At 40.2% G+C, this 23209-nt stretch overlaps 1 protein-coding gene and 1 non-coding gene across 6 annotated transcripts in view; one reads left to right on the top strand and one right to left on the bottom strand.

Moving 5' to 3' along the window:
• Positions 1–23209, bottom strand: part of BCAT1 (branched chain amino acid transaminase 1) — a 216002-nt gene that overhangs the window by 80120 nt on the left and 112673 nt on the right. The window lies entirely within an intron of this gene.
• On the top strand, positions 20234–20341 carry LOC117314404 (U6 spliceosomal RNA). Its single transcript, XR_004529149.1, has one exon. It is a non-coding gene; the product is annotated as a U6 spliceosomal RNA (small nuclear RNA).

Raw genomic sequence — 23209 nt, 5'->3', positions numbered from 1 at the left:
TAGTTTACTTTTGGTTTGTTCACTTGTGCTGAGCTAACTTGGGGTTAGCTGTAGTCCCATATTTTAAATGCTTGATCTATTTTGCCTTGCATGGTATGGACTTCTTCATAAAAAAAATGAATTGCCGGGCTTCCCTGGTGGCGCAGTGGTTGGGAGTCTGCCTGCCGATGCAGGGGACGCGGGTTCGTGCCGCGGTCTGGGAGAATCCCACATGCCGCGGAGCGGCTGGGCCCGTGAGTCATGGCCGCTGAGCCTGCGCGTCCGGAGCCTGTGCTCCGCAACGGGAGAGGCCACAACAGTGAGAGGCCCGTGTACCGCAAAAAAAAAAAAAAAAAAGAGTTGCCTTGGTCTGAATTTTGAGAGTAAAATTAATATATTCTGGATTAAGTCTGAGTGAAAATACATTTTAACTCAGTTAAAAAGACATTCATTTTAACAGTTTTAAAATTTTGACTGACTGTGTGAGATTTTTAAAAGAAGTATTCAGTTTGAGTTTTGTTTACCAATATTGGAAGAAATACTAACTTTAAAAAAAAAAAAAGAAGATTGTATTCCAGTTTATTCAATCCTTTGTTAGTTTTTCTTCCTTTGTGCACCACTGTGCTTGTTTCTATAACATATGGGACTTCATACATTAAAGCAAAGATTTGGTTTGTAAAAAAAAAAAAAAAATCTGCTGGTTTTAAATTCCAGTTTTTATTCCATGTATGCTATAGCCTGTTATAAAAAAAGTTACAGATCATTTCTATTTTTTCCCAAATTTCACCCTACAGAAGTCCCTTTATTAAGAAATGAGAGTTAATGAAAAGAAAAGTAGGGTTACTGTTTATATGGCTGCAAATATCACTGGGGAAATATTTCATGTTTACATTTTGCTGAACTATTTATAGCAGGACACGTACTACAGTAAAGCCCTCTTTTCCCCATATAATGGATAGCTTTGTGCCTGAATTCTATATACTTATATGGTTTACATTTTTATTCAGTCTGACCACATTTCATCCCACATTACTTTGTCCTCCAAGCCCAGCTATATTACAGCAACACCTTCTGGCAGAACAGAGACTGGAAATTTGGGGAAATAAAACAGCATTTTAAATCCAGACCAAATTTAACTATTTAACAAATCTCTCATATCAATTATTACAGTCTTTTCTATCCCCACTGGTGGTCTTTGAAAACTCTCAATTTTAAGCATCTGAGTTTCTTCCTCTGAATTAATGGCTAACACCTATTGCTGTATTTTATCCATATTTTAACTATTTAGCGTATTCCTAAATCTGAATATTCTAAAATGTTTCTTGCTTGGAGTACAATATCAATGAGTGAACTTTGGAGTCCCTCTGGTGGTCATTTAAGTCAGTTTTAAATAAGACTGATTTTTTTGTCACCTCTCTCTGCCACCAGCCCTCTGTTGCCTCCACTTCCACCGTCCGCCACCCCTCCCCCTTGCCATACACAATTTCCCACCCGTTCCTATAAAGTATATAAATACACTGCAAATAATTTTATAAATTCCTAACAATTAGGTTGTGAGAGCATTTTGACCATGACATTAGATTTATAAGAAAATGCTCTCAGGACTCAAATCAATAAAATTAGAAATGAAAAATGAGAAGTTACAACAGACACGGCAGAAATACAAAGCATCCTAAGAGACTACTACAAGCAACTCTATGCCCATAAAATGGACAACCTGGAAGAGACAGACAAATTCTTAGAAATGTACAACCTTCCAAGACTGAACCAGGAAGAAATAGAAAATATGAACAGACCAATCACAAGTAATGAAGTTGAAACTGTGATTAAAAATCTTCCAACAAACAAAAGTCCAGGACCAGATGGCTTCACAGGTGAATTCTATCAAACATTTAGAGAAGAGCTAACACCCATCCTTCTCAAACTCTTCCGAAAAATTGCAGAAGAAGGAAAACTCCCAAACCCATTCTGTGAGGCCACCATCACCCTGATACCAAAACCAGACAAAGATACTCCAAAAAAAGAAAACTAGGGACCAATATAACTGATGAATATAGATAGAAAAATCCTCAACAAAATACTAGCAAACAGAATCCAACACATTAAAAGGATCGTACACCATGATCAAGTGGGATTTAATCCAGGGATGCAAGGATTCTTCAATATACACAAATCAATGTGATATACCATATTAACAAATCGAAGAATAAAAACCAAATGATTAAAAAAAAAAGAAAGAAAGAAAATGCTCTCACGTTTTGTGACACTGCTAAAAGTTAAAACTTTTGACAATTCCCTGGTTCCTCAATTGAAAATCATAGCTCTGGCTTCTTCCTTACTTAAACAGATTTTAGAAATTGATTTTAATTTTTTTTTTTGGCTGTGTTGGGTCTTCATTGCTGCACGTCGGCTTTCTCTAGTTGCGGCGAGCGGTGGCTACTCTTGGTTGCAGTGCACGGGCTTCTCATTGCGGTGGCTTCTCTTGTTGCAGAGCACAGGCTCTAGGCGCAAGGTCTTCAGTAGTTGTGGTGCATGGGCTCAGTAGTTGTGGCACACGGGCTTAGTTGCTCCGCAGCATGTGGGATCTTCCCAGACCAGGGATTGAACCCATGTCCCCTGCATTGGCAGGCGGATTCTTAACCACTGCGCCACCAGGGAAGTCCTGATTTTAATTTTTAAAGAATATCTTTCTTTATTTGTGTGGCCCTTGATGACTTGTGTTCCTCCTGATTCAGTCCCTTTAAACACTTCTTTAATTTCACTAATTCAAGAGTGCAAGCTGAATATAATTGTACTCAGAATACCCCGCGGTATGGGGTAGTCAGTGTGCGTAAGTACTGTCTCTTGGCCTGATTCTTACCTATGTAGGAGGAGAGTCTTCCAGGGACTGGCCCTTGAGTGATGGAGGAGGCTTGCAAATAGATAAAATCTTGAATTGTGCTTAGAGGAGACTAAGAAGTTATTTACCTAAAGAGAAATGAGATGTCTCCTTGGCATTATGTGCTGTCCCCTTGACATTTCTGTCATTATCTATGTTTCTAGTCGATGGTCTCAGAATTTCAAAGGATTCATCGTTCAGTTCCCAAGAGTTTGTGGTTTTTCTAAGTGGATATGTATTGCCTGCCTGCACTCTCAGTTGAAAAATATTCATCCTTCAGGGTTGTGTTTGCTTTTATTCAGAAAACGAGTATCTTTAATTTATCGTTTAGAAAAGGAAAAGGATGGAAGCAGTGATCATACTGATTGAGATCATTGAGTGCTCCTAAATCTTTCCATTCACTGGCTCCCCAAAGACCTCAGAATGCACCCTCTTTCCCTCTTCTTATAAGAGGGTTTACTTGAGTCCCGAAATGATACATTATACAACGCTAGTCATCAAATCCAAGATGCCAACCACCCGTCTTATTATATTAGACTGAAGAGAATTGAATATAGAGCTGTGGTCGAAAATATTATCATAGCACAGATCATGCTTTTACAAATTGTAATAATATCAAAAATCTACATATACAGATACTTTAGACTACTAAAAATTAGTCAAACTGATATAATCTTGCCCATTAGGGACTAAATATAAATAACGTTGCATTTGTTCAAAGTCAGCACTAATAAGAAAACATACAGTGAATAGTTTGCAAGAAAAACATGAATGCTATCTTCCACTGCTTTTCTTAAGTGTCGCATCACACCACATGTAAAAAAGCCAGCAACGGCAGCGTAACTCCTTTGGCAGCATCTTTTCCCTGTAGTTTCTCATCTCCAATTCACTTTCATATACTGTGTGGCCTCAGGGTGTTCAGTGTTTTTGAAGGAGAATTGAAGTTCAAGTTTTAATACTTTTAAGGGTTGTAAGCAATTCGATATAGCAAACAGAAAATATGTTTTATTGTTCTTTGAGTTTTTAATAAGTAGTTACTTTTGAATTATAGCAACCCAATCTCCAACATCCTGGCGTTCATCGCTACTCTGAGGAAGGTTTTCTGAATCCCCAGCTCTGTGATTTGTAGATTTTCATGAGTAACTGTTTCAACTGTTGTCATATGGTCCTAATTATTTCCAACTGGAGGATCTGGCTGACGACACTAGAAACATGGCTGCCTAGCACCATCTATTGTTCAAGAACAAAACAACTGTAGGATAAATAAAGGGGGAAATTGTTCTAGGGGGAGGACTTTTTTTTTAAAATTTTTTATACAGCAGGTTCTTATTAGTTATCTATTTTACACATATTAGTGTATATCTATATATACACATGTATATATATATATATATACATGTGTGTATATATATATATATATATACACACACATATATGTGTATATATGTATATATGTGTATATATCCCGATCTCCCAGTTCATCCCACCACCACCACCCGCCACTTTCCTACGGGGAGGGCTTTTAAAGACAGGATTTTTTTTTCTATTACTGCTGTAACAAATTATCACAAACTCATTGACTCAAAACAACCCAAATTTATTATCTTTGAGTTCTGGAGGTTAGAAGGCGGCAACAGGTCTCACGGGGCTAAAATCAAGGTGTCAGCAGGACAGCGTTCCTTCCTAGGGGAGAATCCTTGCATCTTCTAGCTTGTAGTGGACACAGCTTTTAGCAGCTACTCACATTCACTCATGGTTCCCTTGCTTCATCTTCAAAACCAGCCATACTGCATCCTTCCAACTAATCTTACATGGTCACATCTCCCTTTGATTCTGACCTCAGCTGGGAAATGTTCTCTGCTTTTAAGGACTCATGTGATTAGGTTGGGTTCTCCCCCCCAAGCCCCCAATCTATCCAGAATAGTCTCCCCATCTCAAGTTCATTAATGAGATCTGCAAATTCTCTTTTTCCATGCAAAGTAACATATTCACAGATTCCACGGATTAAGACCTAGACATCCTTGGGCAGCCATTATTGTGCAGGGTCTGTGAGTTAGAGCATTAATTAAAAACCTTGAGCAAATATCCAAAATTCAAGTCCTTGACTTCTGGTGGCATCAACATGTTGGCAGTGGTTTATTACCATTTATATTGGAGACAGAGTAGAGGAAAGCTGCCTTCTAGTGTTTGCAACATTTTTTATTTTTATCATTTTAGTTCTTGTGGACTCAGGGTACAGCTGGTTAATTTTCTCTCACTAATGCACATTAGGCAAAGTATTCTTAACATGGCCATCTCTTAAGAAAACGTCCAACTAAGTTTAAAATTCCTTGTGGGAAGGGTCAGTCCTTATTTCTTCTTATCTTCCAACACCCAACCTTTGTCCCTCACCTCATCCTACCGTTCAGCCTCGTCACCAACGCATGCGTGTGCACACAGAGACGTACAAACATCTACAGTTACTGACACATTCAATAAATGTCGTTATTTTCTAATGTTAATTTCTGTTCCGTGGAGAGCCTCTGCTTTGAATGCCTCTTTTAAAACATACAGATAGCTTTCCCACCAACCTTACAACACCGAAATGCCATTTATGATGAGTTACTTTCTTTTCTATGGTAATGCCATTGATAGGTTAGTGATGGACACCTTCGACAGTGCTCAACACCCAGTTTTATTGTATTTATAACAGCAATACAGATCACGAGCTGCCGGAGGCTCAGCATGTTGCTGGCATTTCATGACTAATCTAGAAGAGGAGGCAAAGGGTGGGAGCTAGAGTAACATTCCACAGACTCGCTCCATCCATACCCATTCCCTATGTGACCAGAGACACGGGTGGTAGTTGAAAAAAGAAGGCATCTTTTCTTTTTATTCCAATTTTTTTAAGTTTTTTTTTGATGTGGACCATTTTTTTTTTTTTTTTTGCGGTACGCGGGCCTCTCACTGTTGTGGCCTCTCCCGTTGCGGAGCACAGGCTCCGGACGCGCAGGCTCAGCGGCCATGGCTCATGGGCCCAGCCGCTCTGAGGCATGTGGGATCTTCCCAGACCAGGGCACGAACCCGTGTCCCCTGCATCAGCAGGTGGACTCTCAACCACTGCGCCACCAGGGAAACCCCGATGTGGACCATTTTTAAAGTCTTTATTGAATTTGTCACAATATTGCTTTTGTTTTGGTTTGGTTTTTTGGCTGCAAGGCATGTGGGACCTTAGCTCCCTGACCAGGGATCAAGCCCGCACCCCCTGCACTGGAAGGCGAAGTCTTAACCACTGGACTGCCAGGGAAGTCCCAAGAAGGCATCTTTTGGCTGACAACTTTGTTTAAGCTCTTGTTGACTTATAACCTGTGTCCACCACTTTAAAATCTCTGGGGGAGAGGAAATATCCAGAAAATAGTTTACTCTGGCCTCATTCACTCCGGGATGTGTTTGATGTTCCTCACTTCAGGATGGGGAGAACGGACATTTTGGAAAATAGCAGTCTTTTAAAGTAATTTCTCAAATTTGGTAATAAAAGAAAGGCACTGCATTTTTGAAAGGACTTGAAAATGAGGGTAGCCATTCAAGGTCTACCGGAACATCATTCTCAAAATAACTAGAATGTATACAGAGATTAAAATTTATCAATCATGTTCCCAGCCATCTAACTTAATAATGACACCAACCCTAAGGGATAGATATCATTTTACAGCTGAAGAAACTAATGCTCATTTCTAATTGACTAGGATTCTGAAAGAGCATACTTGTTGGGCTTTCCTGGTGGCACAGTGGTTTAGAGTCCGCCTGCCGATTCAGGGGACACGGGTTCGTGCCCCGGTCCAAGAAAATCCCACATGCTGCAGAGCGGCTGGGCCCGTGAGCCATGGTCGCTGAGCCTGCGCATCCGGAGCTTGTGCTCCGTAACGGGAGAGGCCGCAGCAGTGAGAGGCCGGTGTACCGCAAAAAAAAAAAGTATGGAAAAATGATTACCATTATATAATGCTGGGGGAGAAGACATTTTTTCTGTGTGAAATAAAGTCAGTCAGTTTTAGTGACAGTAACCCACCTTTATTAGTATATAGGTTCAGTGGTTGTAACTGAGATTGCAAATAACAGACTTACACAGGCTAGAAGTCTATTTCTCTGACATGTGATAGTCCTGTTATAGGTAGTTCTGGACCACTGTGCTGTCACTAACAGACACAAACATTGTCCTTCAATGTTCTGGTCTGGAATCCCTAAGGCAGTAGTTCCCAAATTCTGTTGCACATTGGGTCACTTGGAGACTTTTTAAAACACTGATGTCTGGTTTCACCCCCAGACATTCTGATTTGACTGGTCCACAGTGTAACCTGGGCATTATGACTTTTTAAAAGCTCCCTGGGTAATCCTAATGTGCAGCAAACTAATCCAACTTTTCAGAAGGCCAATTGACTATATCAAAATGCAAAGATGTGTTTTAAAGTTAGTCTTTGGCTAAATTTCCACTGTACATAATGCATCCTAAGGAAAAGTTTAAGAATGTGACCAAAGATTGAAATAAAGTGGTGTTCATCTCAGAGTTGTTTATGATAGCCATAAATTGGAAATAACCTATGGTAGAAGCTGCTGGATCTTCAGCAAAATCTGTTTCCTGGACACACAGCTGGATGACATTTCCCAGCCTCTTCTGCTGGTAGAGATGATTATAGGACTGCATCTCTGGGTGATGGAATGTTAGCAGAAGCGATACCACTCAATACTCTGTAATGACCTATATGGGGAAGGACTCTGAAAAGGGATGGATACATGTATATGCATAACTGAATCACTTTGCTGCACACCTGAAACGAACACAACATTGTACATCAACTATACTCCAATATAAAATAAAAATTAAATTAAAAAAAAAGAAGTGATACAAACAGCCTCAAGTTCTTGTCCCTAACTACCTCCTGAGTGATCCTTCATGCTCTCTTGTCCTGATGTTGGTGAGCTACAAGGAATCCAGTGAAGAAACCCAAAGCCCTAGACGATGATAAAGCTACTAGAGGAAGAAGCCTGGGTCCTTCCCTGGAACAACCATGTGGAAGACCATCCTGACTAGGAACATTGTGCTTCATGTGAGCAAGAACTAACTTTTACCAAAATTTTAGGATACAGAAGCCAGGGTTGACCCTAATACAAAATTTAGATGTCCAATAGTAGAGAAATTTGTTAAAGAATCTGAAGTGACTTTCTGGCAACATAGACTTCCTTTGAATGACTTATCGATCACAATCTGGGCAGTCGCTAAACCGGAATAGATATAAAAGCGTGTATTTCTGTTCTACTTTATTATCATCAATTTGTATACCAGGCTATTAAATGAATGCACTACCATTCACTTAACTGCACCCTTTGAGGTCATTCTGCTTCACATCTGTTTTTGACACAATAAGAGGTAACCAAAAAAAGAGGTGCAGAGGGTAAAGTTACCCGTAACTAAATCCTTTAAAAATAAAATGACACATTCTGATCAGTAATTTGTCATGGAATCATAGAAGTGGAGAGTTAAGGTGAATTAAGTGTTGGTGAAGCCAGTAACCCAGATGGCCTGAATCCCAGCCACAACATTCCATCAAGGAGTCATTCATTTTTTTCTTTGAACACCTCCAATTATGGGGACTCAAAGAACATAGAATAAAAAGCAGCTTAGGGTTTTTGTGTCCATTTGTTTGTTTTTGTGGAGCTAATAACAAAGAAAAAAAGAGAAAAGTAGGCAAGAAGAAAAGCTCGCATTTATTGAACGCCCATTGACTGGGCCCTGGTAGAGCACATCCATACATATTATTTTGTTTCATCTTCACAGCAACCCTGTAGGGTTGATGTGCCCATTTTTCAGAGGAATTGAAGCTCATAGGGTTGAAATAATTGATACATCTGCCAAGTTCATGTATCTGCCAAAGCAACAGAGACAGTGCTTATCCCACCAGAGCATGCTACCTCCTGAACCTTAAAAGGAGGAAGTAGTAAAAGGCAGAGGAGAAAAGAGATTTGGCTAGTGATTGGCCAGCTGACATTTAACATTTGTTTCACAGGAGAACTGGGCAAAATAGCAGCATGGTAGGCACTTGGTTGCTAGAATTAAAACCCTAGGGGCTTCCCTGGTGGCACAGTGGTTGAGAGTCCACCTGCCGATGCAGGGGACGCGGGTTCGTGCCCCGGTTTGGGAGGATCCCACGTGCTGCGGAGTGGCTGGGCCCGTGAGCCATGGCCGCTGAGTCTGCGCGAGCGGAGCCTGTGCTCTGCTACGGGAGAGGTTACGGCAGTGAGAGGCCCGTGTACCGCAAAAAAAAAAAAAAAAAAAAAAATTGATGAATTAAAACCCTAGGATGTGTATCCAGCTTCCTCTGTTCCCTAGCAGTATCTCCTTGGGAAAGTTTCCTAACATCTCTAGGCCTTAGCTTTCCTATCTGTACAATGGAATAATATATGATAGCTACGTCCTGTCATTATACTGAGGATGGTTTGAGATGATGCACATAAAGTGCTTTGCATGATGTTTCACAGATAATGGGTAAAAGGTACAGGGTTTGGTGCTCAGACAAGGGAGGGGTGGCAATAGTTGCATCAGTTGAGAAATTAAAACACTTCAGGGTGTCTGCAGTTTTCTCAGAGACATATTTCATAACTATATATGAAAGTGATGTAAATGCATATTAAAGTTTTAAAATAGTATATATTTTTTTCAAGTTCATATAATTCTCATCAGGCAAAAATTCTGAAATATTCTGGGCTTTGTATGTGAGTGTGATGTGATTGGTGTGTGCTTTGAAATCCATCTCTAGCCATCATCAGGAATTTTACTTGGTACTGTTCACTCTCCTTCCCTAATTCCTTCGACTCACAACATAGAATCTATGGTCTCTAGTCATTAAACACAGGGGAAAAACCTAATAGTTTCATTAAATGACAGAAACCATTACTTTAGCATAGTGATCTTAGCTTTTAAGTACACTTGACTCACGACTTTCCTGGTGGCGCAGTGGTTAAGAATCCGCCTGCCAATGCAGGGAACACAGGTTCAAGCCCCGGTCTGGGAAGATCTCACATGCCTCGGAACAACTAAGCCCATACACCACGACTACTGAGCCTGCGCTCTAGAGCCTGCAAGTCACAGCTTCTGAGTCTGCGGGCCACAACTACTGAAGCTTGCACACCTAGAGCCCGTGCTCCACAACAAGAGAAGCCACCACAATGAGAAGCCCGCGTACCGCAACAAAGAGTAGCCCCTGCTCGACGCCCCTGCTCTTCACAACTAGAGAAAGCCTGTGTGCAGTAACAAAGACCCAATGCAGCCAAAAATTGATTAATTAATTTTTTTAAAAAAGTACACCTGACTCAGATTTTGAATATTATGTCAAGCAAATTAAATACTCCTTCTGTTTTCGGAACATATTAGTATAAATGACAAACATAAACAAGGTCACATAGATATATGGAAATCTGTTCAAAGAAAAACCAAGGAGCTTTCTTCAGTGTTTCCATTGTGTAATTATATGCATGCAATGATTTCATTGCTGAGAGAAAAGTAAAGGACTGTGTTTCTAATTGGGAATATTTTCAGCTCAATTCCAGTTACCTATGAGAATCAGGAAGAGATGGAATGCAAAACGGAAAGAAGTGTCCTGGTGAGCTGGGAAAGAAAGGCATTTGGAACTTTGTGCTGCTGCTGAGGAATTAAACAGGAAAATATGTAGAGTTGAGGAGAGCTATTCAACTGAGAGAATGGTAGTGGTTTAAAAATAAAGTACTGGAACTCTTTTAGCAAATAAAATCCAATGGCACTCCAATGTATACACAAGCTAAAAATGGAATTGCTTTGTTTGAAGCAGGGTATGTAGAACTTCCTCCAATAACCCTCTCCTCTGTTGAAATGTTAGTATCTTCAGACCACAGGATGGGGATCAGCATCTATCGGAATGCATGATAATCACCTGGGGATGCTTGTTAAAGATGCAGATGTCTGGGTCCCATCCTCAGATTCTGATTCAGTAGGTCTGATGTGGGACGTGGGGATGCTTATTACTGAAATGTCCTCCTAGAGACTGGAGTGTACAGTGAGGTCTGGGAAGTGCTAATAAAGCTACCCCAGTACAGTCTCTCTAAGCTAAGGTTGTTAAATAAATTCTACAAATAAGGTACCTCTCCAGGCTTTCAACAAAATAGAGCCTTGCTTTAGGTTGTTGCGGCTGGCAGAAAGGACAGACTGTTGCTCTATTTTGCCTTAACAGAATAATGGAAGCAATGGAAAAGGTTAACATTATACAGTTAAGGGATGGTCAAAGGTTGGCCTGAGGATTTGTCAAAGATGAAAAGAAAATACAAGAGCACTTGAAGACAGCGGAATAGCATCCCATCTCCACTCTGTAGCAGTCACTACAGAGAGTGGCTAAAAGCATAGGCTCTGGAGTTCAGTTCTTGAACTTGAATTCATGCTTTTTTTTGCTTAGCTGTTTGACCTTGGCCAAGTTATTTAATCAGGAAGTACAGGGATCACAGGAAAACCTCCACTGGAGATCTTCAGCCACCTGTGGCACCGCAGTGGGTAACTCCCAGCAGGACCCCAGAAGACAGAGGAAGCCACCCCATGGATGATCCCAGCTGCCACTGAAAAATAATGGCTCTCCCTTTGTGCACCCTCCAAACCTCATGGGAATGTCTACCATTTAGCAGAATCTAATCCAGAAACATATTGGAGAGGGATTCTGAGAACAGTATTTCTGGAGTTCGTCCCTGCAGGAGGAAAATGTTTAAGGGGACATGAGTGAAGCTGAGTTGCTGACAGACAATCCAGTGTACCCATACCTGTTCCCCATGTTTCAATGTCTTCTGATTCTGCTCACTCACCCTCCCTGTTCCTTCCTGCTGGTTCTCCCCAGCCTATTAAGAGTCCAGAATTTGCCACAGCCAAATGTTTGCACATTGCCTACCATAAATATGAATGTCACAAAACTCTGGCAAGCATACAATGGGAAGCAAGAAATACCATACATATTAAGTTTTGCAAGGGCTTACTACCTGATTTCTATGAAGATGACCTGATTTCTCTCAAGGCTCGTGGGCACATGGTAATTTCCTCAGCTAACTTACACAATATTATTTTACTCTTCTCAGGCAAAGGGAAGACCATTTTGAGAAAATGTTATAGCAACAGTGTCTTGGGTCACTTGAAATATGTGAGTCCATGGTTCCTTGACCATGTATAATTGGTACTAACTTAACTCACTCCTGTACGCCCTACCCATCCTGCCCCATCATTACACAAATACACACCAAAGCAGTCATGTTTGGCAATGAAACAGACATTATTATTCTATAAGGTTTATTAAAGTCCAGATCCTGATTTGTGTGTTTGTGTGTGTGCATGTGTGTGTGTGTGTGTGTGTGTAGCGTTATCCATATCCTAAAATAAAATGGAGAAATAGGTTTACCCGCAAGTAGATCCTTCCTATGAAAACTTTCCTAAGTCGAAATGGTGTAAAGTGAAGAAGCAATTACTGTAGAACACATCTTGCTAATGGATGAACAAAATATATTGAGATAAAGCACAGATGCTCACAGACACAGTTCAAAGCTATGGTGGCTTGATCCTGAGATGTTGCATGTATTTCCCTGGGAAGGAGCTTGGCGGGCCCACTCAAGCTACTAGACCTGTGATGCCTCTATAACAACTCCCTGCAAAACAAATGCTGATTGCTATTTTCACTTTTTTTCTGAAAGTGGAAACCTGTTTGGATTTCTGTCCATTAGCAAAAACAGGGACTAATGAGGGTCTTCCTTAAAAGCAGCATGGCTTAAAGCAAACTTTTGAAAAGCAGTGGATACCAGTGTAATTACACTGACATCCCATTCCTTTTGGAAGCGGATCGCTGTGCTTGCTGATACATAGTACTATGTACACTTTAGAAATACATCCAGGAACTCACAAATCCATGTTAAATTTCTACATAGGTAGTAAGTTGGCAATTAAATCCTTGTGAGAAATAAATTCCCTATAGATATTTTAGAGTATAGACACAACAAATAGATAAAACAAAACATAGCAGTATTAAAAAATAGCTTCAAATACACATTCATCCTGCAGTATCCATGGGGGATTTGTTCCAGAACCCTCCCTGGATACCAGAATCCGCGGATACTCAAGTCCCCTGTATAAAATGGCGAGGAGTCGATCTTCCATTTGAGGGGATGCAGAACCTGTGGATACGGAGGGCCCACTGTACTTATGACCCTGAATGTACACAGTGCCCATGTGAAAAACTTCCAAGATATGTTTCTTTCTAAACTTTTCCGCTAAATATTTGAAAAATAGAAGGCACTTCTAGAGACATGTGCACATGGAGCCTAGACACAAAAACTGCTCAAAAAAATTATAATGTCATATGAGATGTTTCAAATTGCTGCATCTAACTTAAAATATTTAATAACTTTAAAATGACTCAAAGGCTGCATAATGAAACAATAAAAGAGAACACACCTATCGAAAAATCAGCTAGTGAGAGGAGGATTCAGAAGATAAAATTCTTGTGAGCAACAGAGAGTATATGTTAATTTTTAAATGTTTAACTTCTTAGAACAAGGAAAATTACAGCACTCTTCAATCAACTCAAGAAATACTTTTGTATGGAAATATGTTAATATAAATGTTTCAGACATTACATGAAATTTCTAAAAAAAAAAATTATCTTTTGTAAATTCTACTCTCTGAAATTTAAAAATGTAAGGGGGGACTTCCCTGGTGGCGCAGTGGATGGGACTCCGCACTCCCAATGTGGTGGGCCTGGGTTCGATCCCTGGTCAGTGAACTAGATCTCACATGCATGCTGCAACTAAGAGTTCGCATGCCGCAACTAAGGAGCCCACGAGCTGCAGCTGAGGAGCTCGCCTGCTGCAATTAGGGAGCCCATGAGCTGCAACTAAGGAGACCGCCTACTGCAGCTAAGACCCGGTGCAACCAAATAAAAAAATAAATCAAATTTAAATAAAAATAAAAATGTAAGGAAAATGAGAAGTAATCTAGTATAATACAGTAATGGGTGTGTCATACATATATAAATAGAAGAGTTCTTAAAAGCTCTGAGTTTAAGTTTTATGAAACAAATACTGCTTTAAATGAATAAGGGGGAAAACTAGCTCTTTTGGAGAAAACTATGGTTATGTTTTATGAAAAGAACAGTCATTTATTTATGTGGATTAAGAATCCACGGTTTGGATACTTAAGATTTTCTTAAAATAAAGTGAATCTATATCTGAGCATTCTCTTTTTCTAACATCTTTTAATAACCATTAAAGACAATGCAATAAATAAATTGGTTGTGTTAATATGATTCTTCACTATCTGAAGGTCTTTTGAGCGTGGAGAAGAATATTTATAACGCTTTGTGCTTTGTTTTATATATATATATTATATATATACACACATATATATTACATGAAATAAATATGATTTGGTAAGCACATTTTTCCTAAGTATTGACTATAATTTAATTTATTAAATTCCCTCCAATAATTTAAACTACAGTTACAAAGTGAACATAATTAATTCTCTGGATTATGGAAAATTTCTTAAGCAGCAGAAAAGCATAAAAATTCAGTAATTGTAAAATGTTCTATCATATTTCTATGTAAACATATTTTAAAATATGAAATACAATATTTATTTCTTAATTATTAATACATTTGTTCTAATGCCTTCCAAAGGTGTGGCACTGCTTATTTTGACACCATCCCATGGTCTTAATGCTACCATATCTGAAATTAAAAAAATTTCATCTTAGAAAAAAAAAAAAGAAAGAAAGAAATACTGCTCCTTGGGCTTCCATGGTGGCTCAGTGGTTAAGAATCCGCCTGCCAATGCAGGGGACATGGGTTTGAGCCCTGGTCCGGGAAGATCCCACATGCCATGGAGCAACGAAGCCCGTGCACCACAACTACTGAGCCTGCACTCTAGAGCCCATGAGCCACAACTACTGAAGCCCGCACACCTAGAGCCCATGCTCCGAAACAAGAGAAGCCACCGCAGTGAGAAGCCCGTGCACCACAATGAAGAGTAGCCCCCTCTCGCCGCAACTAGAGAAAGCCCACGTGCAGCAACAAAGACCCAATGCAGCCAAAAATAAATAAATTAAATAAATAAAGAAGAAAAGAAAAGAAAAGAAATACTGCTCCTTTGCGTTTAATCACTCCTTGCTTCAAGGAGATTGGTAATGACATTTTCTTCGGTCAAGTTGTCCTTGTTTCCATCCCAAAGGTTAAGCATTATCAGATCACTTTAGAGGTATAATTATATTCTTTACGAATTTGCTTTTTTTCCTTATTTTTTTACAGGCAGAGTAAGCTTATGCAATTTTGTATATGTAATGTCATCAAAATTTAGTTCAAAAATAATCAAATATTGAATCTTGTAAGTAAAATCATTTGTATAATACGGTATTTCAATTTTGAATGAATTCCCATTTATTTCTCCATCAACTGGGGCAATGGCTATTCCATAGCAGTGAACAAAATTTATACTTCTGGGCTTCCCTGGTGGCGCAGTGGTTGGGAGTCCGCCTGCCGATGCAGGGGACACGGGTTCGTGCCCCGGTCCGGGAGGATCCCACATGCTGTGGAGCAGCTGGGCCCGTGAGCCGTGGCCGCTGAGCCTGCACGTCCGGAGCCTGTGCTCCGCGACGGGAGAGGGCACAGCGGTGAGAGGCCCGCGTACCACAAAAAAAAAAAAAAAAAAAAAAAAAAAAAAAAAAAAAATTATACTTCTTCGTAACCAAAGAGGAATCTCTAATCTTTTCTTAATAAAAATAATCAAATTAATCGGCCTCCTATTTATCGGCCTCCAGAAATTAATCAATGTTCCTGGTTTTTAGTTGAATATTTCTAAAACTCACTCATGATCCAGTTACTCATTAAAAAATGAAGGCAAAATTAAGGTCATTTGATGACAGAGATTATAAGCTTATAATCTTTGGGCTTGTTCAACACCTGGTATTCGAGTCAAAAAAGCAAGTGGAGAAAATAATCTGCGGAGGGAAGATGCAGGGAGAGAAAAACACTAAGGAGAGAATATTCTTAATTTCCATAAGTAGACCCCTATATATCTCAAACACTCTCTTAGTGAAAACCCATTAGAAATAATACTTCTGTTTTGAAGTATTTATCAACAAAACTTGTGATTTATGGGCCAAGCATTCTGTATGAGAACTCACTCTCTCATTTTGCATGGAAGTAAAGAGTAATTAGGTGAACACCTAAACATAGCCTAAACTAAGGAAAAATAAAAGTACCTCTCTTCGAAATCCATCAACCACCTTTTTGAAACATTCTTTTCACACGCTTGGCCCTGCCTCCTTCTTCTCTTGTTTCATTTCTCCTCTGCCCACTCTGGCAACCTCTTGTTCTTTCACACCATCTATGTGTGTTGCATATGACACCTTCCTGTGTTCCCCGGTTTACTGCTGAGAATTTCACGTGAAACACCTGTTGCTCAGATGTCCAGTTTCTTTCTGTCTTAATCACTTCTCATTTAAGCCTTGGAATCAAGGGAATTCACTTCAACTAACATGAAATTACAAAATCACATTGATAAAACCAGATCTGAACTTCTCTGCATTTCTTGAAGGAGGAAAAAATATGCATATACCTTAAATTAGAAGGCCCCCATATTCAATCCACTAACTATAATCATATCAGTTATCTCCCATGACATATTAAGGTTGCCAGGTCAATATTATATAAGAAATAAGCTCGGGGACTTTCCTGGTGGTCCAGTGGTTAAGAACCCACCTTCCAATGCAGGGGACGTGGGTTCAATCCCTGGTTAGGGAACTAAGATCCCACATGCCGCGGGGCAACTAAGCCTGCACGTCGCAACTACTGAGCCCTCGTGCTCAAGAGCTCACATGCTCTGAAGCCCGCGTGCCACAACTAGAGAAGTCCGAGTGCTGCAATGAAGAAGAACCCGCGTGCCACAACGAAGACCCAGCGCAGCCAAAACAAAAGAAATAAGCTCAACAAGTGTTCCAATATTCTGAGGAGGTCAGAAATCTCAGGGAAGTTATCCATCCAGCTATATACTACTAGACTACAGCTGTAAATCTACGTAATCTAAGAAGCATTTCCAAATTAATTCTACCCATTCCTAACAAGATAAGGTAATATTTGATTCCCTCTTCCAGCTTCCCCATATTAAGTCATAAATTTCTTGAGGAAAGGACAACATTTTCTATGAATAGACTGTAAGAATTCTGAGGGATTTGCAGTCAAGGACTAGGCTTCAAAGACAGAAAAAGAACTTTCAGAGACTTCCCTGGTGGTCCAGTGGCTAAGACTCCACACTCCCAATGCAGTGGGCCTGGGTTCGATTCCTGGCAGGGGAACTAGATCCTGCAGGCATGCCGTAACCAAGAAGTCTGCATGCCGTAACTAAGATCCCTCGTGCTGCAACTAAGACCTGGCGCAGCCTAAATAAATAAATAAATAAAAAGAAACTACAGTGCAGAGTTCCTTGTGGAGGCAGAAGAGGGCAGAGAACCCACAATATCAACCAACAAGAGAGAGCTAACAATGGACATCTGCCAAAGTAGAGAGCAATCAGTATCCAAAACGCAGCCCTGGAAGAAAGACCAAAATGTCCAGTAGTAACAAACCCAGCAGGAATATCCAGAACAACTAACAGTAATTGAGTAAATGCTTTACATAAATGAACTCATAGAATCCTCACAACCACAAATCACTATTAAAATAAAGTCATTAAGGGCTTCCCTGGTGGCGCAGTGGTTGAGAGTCCGCCTGCCGATGCAGGGGACACGGGTTCGTGCCCCAGTCCAGGAAGATCCCACATGCCGCAGAGCAGATGGGCCCGTGAACCATGGCCGCTGAGCCTGCGCGTCCGGAGCCTGTGCTCCGCAACGGGAGAGGCCACAGCAGTGAGAGGCCCGCGTACCGCAAAAAAAATAAAATAAAAAATAAAGTCATTAAAATAAAATTATTATTAAAAAGAAAAAGAACTTTCAGGAAAGTCACTGATTGGGAGGTGTGAAGATATCCAGCATGAGCAATATTCCTTTGTGTTGGGTAGAAACAAATCAGATCTCAAAGCTAATTTAAGACAGGAAGAAGAGGTCTGCATGTCTTTTGGAAAATAAAAAAGTAATTGTGTCCACGTCAACAAAACCAAGCCTATGCAAAGTCTGATATGAAGAATAATCTGGGGGTGATCCTGGTAGCTGAAATCAATGAGGACCTCCAATCACTGGAGACAGGACACGTTTTAAGTGTTAAGTGAAAGGAGTAAGGGTTGGAAAGTGCGTTTTATCAGGAAATGTATGCTCAAGTTATGCAAGCCATGAAAATGAGATTATTTTAGGAAAGCCAAAATAAGGACAAGATAAAAGCGAAAAGAACAGGGGTTGCCTGGAAAGGCTGCAGAATAAAACACTAGTTTAAACTCTTACGGAGGAAGATACAGAAACTGTACTCCATAAAAGTATTCATCTTCCCCACATTAAAGAACGAATCTTTCTCTACCAAAGGACAGATTTTGTATGAGGACAGATTTTGCTCTTTTAAGAGAACAATATTACTCCTTTACCTTTAAAAAGCCCAAAATATTGAGCTGTGATACAATTCCAGTTGTACTAAGCATGGCTTAGTATGCTGCTTCAAGTGCAAGCTTTTAGGAGCTTACCTTCAAAACCAAACTAAATGAATCTAGTATCCGCCTGCCAACGCAGAGGACACGGGTTCAAGTCCTGGTCCGGGAAGATCCCACATGCTGCGGAGCAGCTAAGCCCCTGCGCCACAAGTACTGAAGCCCGCACACCTAGAGCCCGTGCTCAGCAGCAAGAGAAGCCACCGCAATGAGAAGCCCATGCACTGCAACGAAGACCCAACGCAGCCAAAAATAAATAAATACATAAATAAATGAATCTAGTAAAAATGACACTTAACGGGAAAAAAAACACCTACCTGATAATATGTACTCAAGTACGGCTAACTGCCCTATAGCTATAACAACGAAAGGCTAAAGGAAACAAGCAGTCCAATTAAAGCCATAAAAGGCTTTAGAGAGAAAAACTGGTCCATTTATTTATTTATATAAAGGTATAGTTAGCATGGTCTATATTTTTATAACTGTAACTGACATTCGGCTACGTTATATCTATCTTCCTATCTATCTAGAAATACAATTTAATCCAGGTACTTAGTTTCTAAGTACAGCAGGTGTGTGTGTGTGTGTGTGTGTGTGTGTGTGTGTAAGGCACTCAAATTAATTCCCTAAATGAGAGGATCTCAGAGAAAACTACTTTTATTCTACTTATTCCAAAGACAGATTTACCTTAAAGAGCCATATTGTTCTCTGGATACCTAATGCTGGTACCACTGTTAGTTTATCAAAAACTTTGACTTAGTATGGTTGTAAACTTCCCCTTTCCATCTCTCAGAATAATGTCTCATGTTTGTTGACTCAGAGGAAAAATGATAATTTTATTTATCACTTAAACTTCAATGGGTTTCAAGGCAAAGTAAGCTAAAATTTACCAAAATAGCTTTAACTTTGTGCCAGGAAAAATTTAAATCTGGCGAAAGCTAAACCAACTGGGACATTTCAAGTTGAGAAGAGTAGTTGGGAAGATAGAAAATTATCTTTTAAAACAGATATTAGATGCCACAGCTTTCTGGGTATTCTTCTGAGCTACTAATGAGTTGACTCAAAGGATATGCAATCTGAAAGGGAAATAGAGATTACGTGTTAATTGTTAACAACTCCCACCACCCCCTTTTTTTGCAAAAGGGGAAATTGTGATTGATGCCTAAACCATCACCTGAACAAACACTTCTCCATTTTCAGAATTTAAAAAAACCAAAAAAGCAAAAAACTTTAACGCATGAGACAATATTTTCATTGCAAACAAATGAGAAGCAACCTGTAATATATGGGTAAAGCTGCTGAAAGAAACAATACTAACCAAGAGAGAAACTAAATTTGGTAGCCCAGGTTACTCGTATGTGATTTAACTGTTCTATTTAATCTATAAAAAATAACTCCCTGAGTGTTGACGAGCTACTACTGTGGGTGGAGTGTGGATGGTACCTGTCCTAAATATCTGATCCGTGAAGCATACATTTAAAAACACATTTTATAGGGACTTCCCTGGTGGTCCAGTGGCTAAGACTCTGCACTCCCAATGCAGAGGATCTGGGTTCGACCGCTGGTCAGAGAACTAGATCCCTCATGCAGCAACTAAAATCTCCTGCACGCCACAACGAAGATCCCACGTACTGCAACTAAGACCCAACACAGCCAAATAAATAAATAAATATTTTTAAAACCCCACATTTTTATAATTAAAATATAGGAATGGAAATATATATTTAGTGCTCGCTTCGGCAGCACATTTACTAAAATTGGAACGATACAAAGAAGATTAGCATGGCCCCCTGTGCAAGGATGACACGCAAATTCGTGAAGCGTTCCATATTTTTTGAGAGAGTGACATGGACATATATACACTACCAAATATAAAATAGATAGCTAGTGGGAAGCAGCCGCATAGCACAGGGAGATCAGCCCGGTGCTTTGTGTCCCCCTAGAGGGGTGGGATAGGGAGGGTGGGCGGGAGACGCAAGAGGGAGGGGGATATGGGGATATATGTATACATATAGCTGATTCACTTTGTTATACAGCAGAAACTAACGCAACATTGTAAAGCAATTATACTCCAATAAAGATGTTAAAAAAAAAGAAATATATATATCTACACTCAGGAAGAATAACCCACGGGAGCTTATTTTCATATTTGAATTCAAAATACCTTTAAAAATTTAGTTTAACGTAACAGTTCCAGGAATACCACAAGCATGTTCATGCTGGTAACTTTCTATCAGAAAAGATCAGAAAGAGAGGAGCCTGGTCGACAAAAGATCTTTAGAGAGGAAAAAATGCATATGTTATTACAATTCTTTGAAGGTGAGATAGAGCAGTTCTTTATCTAAAACTTCTAAGCAATGTGAATATCTTCAGTAGGTGAAAAGGCATTCCCTAAACTTTCATGCCTGGAAATGCACTCCTCGGTTGCAAGAACTTGAAAGTTAGATAATAAGGAAATTCCCAAGATCTAGCTGTTTATGGGAACAAAGTGTTTTACAAACAGGGACATTAAACGCCTTGGCTAAAGTCGAAATGACACTGTCTAAAGCATACAGTCTATCACTGTGCTGAGTCATAATTACTCATTCATTTGTCTTGCTGGGAATACATCTGTGGCATTCAAATTCAAGGAGGCTGAATCCTCAGTAGAGCCTGTTGTTCCGTTTTGTATCTGGGTAGTTCATTTTGGGAGGAAGCTTGCACATAATGTACGATTAATAATCCCTTATTGAGAATATGTCCCGTAGAGCTGGTGACCCTCTTATAGAAGGACTTTTTGTTTGCAGTATCTAAAGGCTTAGGTCTTGGGCAAAATAATGGCCTGCTGTGGCTTTTTGAGTTTCTCTTCTAGAAATTCTGAGCAGACATTGAGAGCGTGGTGGTGATTATAACTCTGAAATAAAGAGTTATGTTGGGGGACTTCCCTGGTGGATCCAGTGGCTAAGACTCTGCATTCCCAATACAGGGAGCCCAGGTTCAATTCCTGGTAAGGGATCTAGATCCCACAGGCTGCAACTGAAGGTCCTCTGTGCTGCAACTAAGACCCAGTGCAGCCAAATAAATAAATAAATATATATATATATATATATATATATATATATATATATATATTAAAAAAGAGTTATGTAGGGAGGCTTTCTAATAATCAGCTTGTCACAGCCTTGCAGGTTCAGGCCATGAAGCGTTGAGGCACTAAATTCATCTTTTTTTCCTTCTATCACCACAATACCCAGGTCATTCTAACAAAAATAAGAGCACAATTCTCATTCTGTATCCAAATTTCCCCAACTTTTCCCAAAGGCCCTGATGGCTGATTTTGGTTCCCAGGTGGGGTGTGATCAATGATTCCCCGTTGCCATTTCTCCATCTCTAACTGGTAAGCCCTAAAGCACTGCCCCCCCACCCCCCGCTGCCTGAATTACTTTAAATTGAAATTGTTATTGAGACCATTGTAGATTCACATGCTACATGTAAGAAATGATAGAGCTGCACTTTGCCCAGTCTCCCCAGTGACAATACTGTAGGATTCTATCCCAACCAGGATGCTGACATTGATACAACCCACTGAACTTATTTGGATTTTCCTAATTTAACTTGTACTCATGTGTGTGTATATGTGTGTACGTTCATTTTTGAATAATCATTTCAGCTAAAATGTATGGAGTACCTGCTATCTACCTGGCACTGTTCTAAGTTCTTTACGTGTATAATCTCATCTAATACTCATGTACCAAGTACTGTATACTTAGCTCCATTTTACAGATGAGAGAGGCTAAATGATGTTGCAGTGGCAGAGCAGGGCCAATTCACTTTACCACCAGGCCACACATCTCTCATTACTACAGAGCACCTCTTGGTTACAGAATTCAGCCCTGTGGAGCTAGACTGTGTCCAGAGGGCCAGGAGGCTGGGAACACACTTCTTAAATAGCTATAAAGTCAATGTCTCTTACAGGGGATTTTTAGGTGAAATTATTCTATCTGATACTATAATGGTAGATATAAGACATTACGCAGGCTTCCCTGGTGGCGCAATGGTTGAGAATCTGCCTGCTAATGCAGGGGACACGGGTTCGAGCCCTGGTCTGGGAAGATCCCACATGCCGCGGAACAACTAGGCCCATGAGCCACAACTACTGAGCCTGTGCGTCTGGAGCCTGTGCTCCGCAACAAGCGAGGCTGCGATAGTGAGAGGCCCGCGCACCGGGATGAAGAGTGGCCCCCGCTTGCCACAACTAGACAGAGCCCTCGCACAGAAACGAAGACCCAACACAGTCAAAAATAAAAAAAATAAATAAACAAATGTGGGGTTTTAAAAAAAAATTATAGTTATTCAATTTCAAATATTAAAAAAAAGACATTACGCATTTGTCAAAACCCATAAAACTGTATAACACAAAAGTGAATCCTAAGTAAAGGATCGGTTTTAATAAATAATAACGTACTGGGGCTTCCCTGGTGGCGCAGTGGTTAAGAATCTTCCTACCAATACAGGGGACATGGGTTCTAAGCTCTGGTCCAGGACAATCTCACATGCCGCGGAGCAACTAAGCCCGTGCGCCACAACTACTGAGCCTGCGCTCTAGAGCCCACAAGCCACGACTACTGAGCCCACGTGCCACATCTACTGAAACCCATGTGTCTAGAGCCCATGCTCCACAGCAAAAGAAGACACCACGATGAGAAGCCCACGCGCAGCAATGA

Source organism: Tursiops truncatus, chromosome 11 (assembly GCF_011762595.2).
Source record: "Tursiops truncatus isolate mTurTru1 chromosome 11, mTurTru1.mat.Y, whole genome shotgun sequence".
In the NCBI taxonomy this organism is placed as follows: domain Eukaryota; kingdom Metazoa; phylum Chordata; class Mammalia; order Artiodactyla; family Delphinidae; genus Tursiops; species Tursiops truncatus.
Note: the sequence above shows the minus strand (reverse complement) of the source record. Positions and strands in the feature narration are given on the sequence as shown.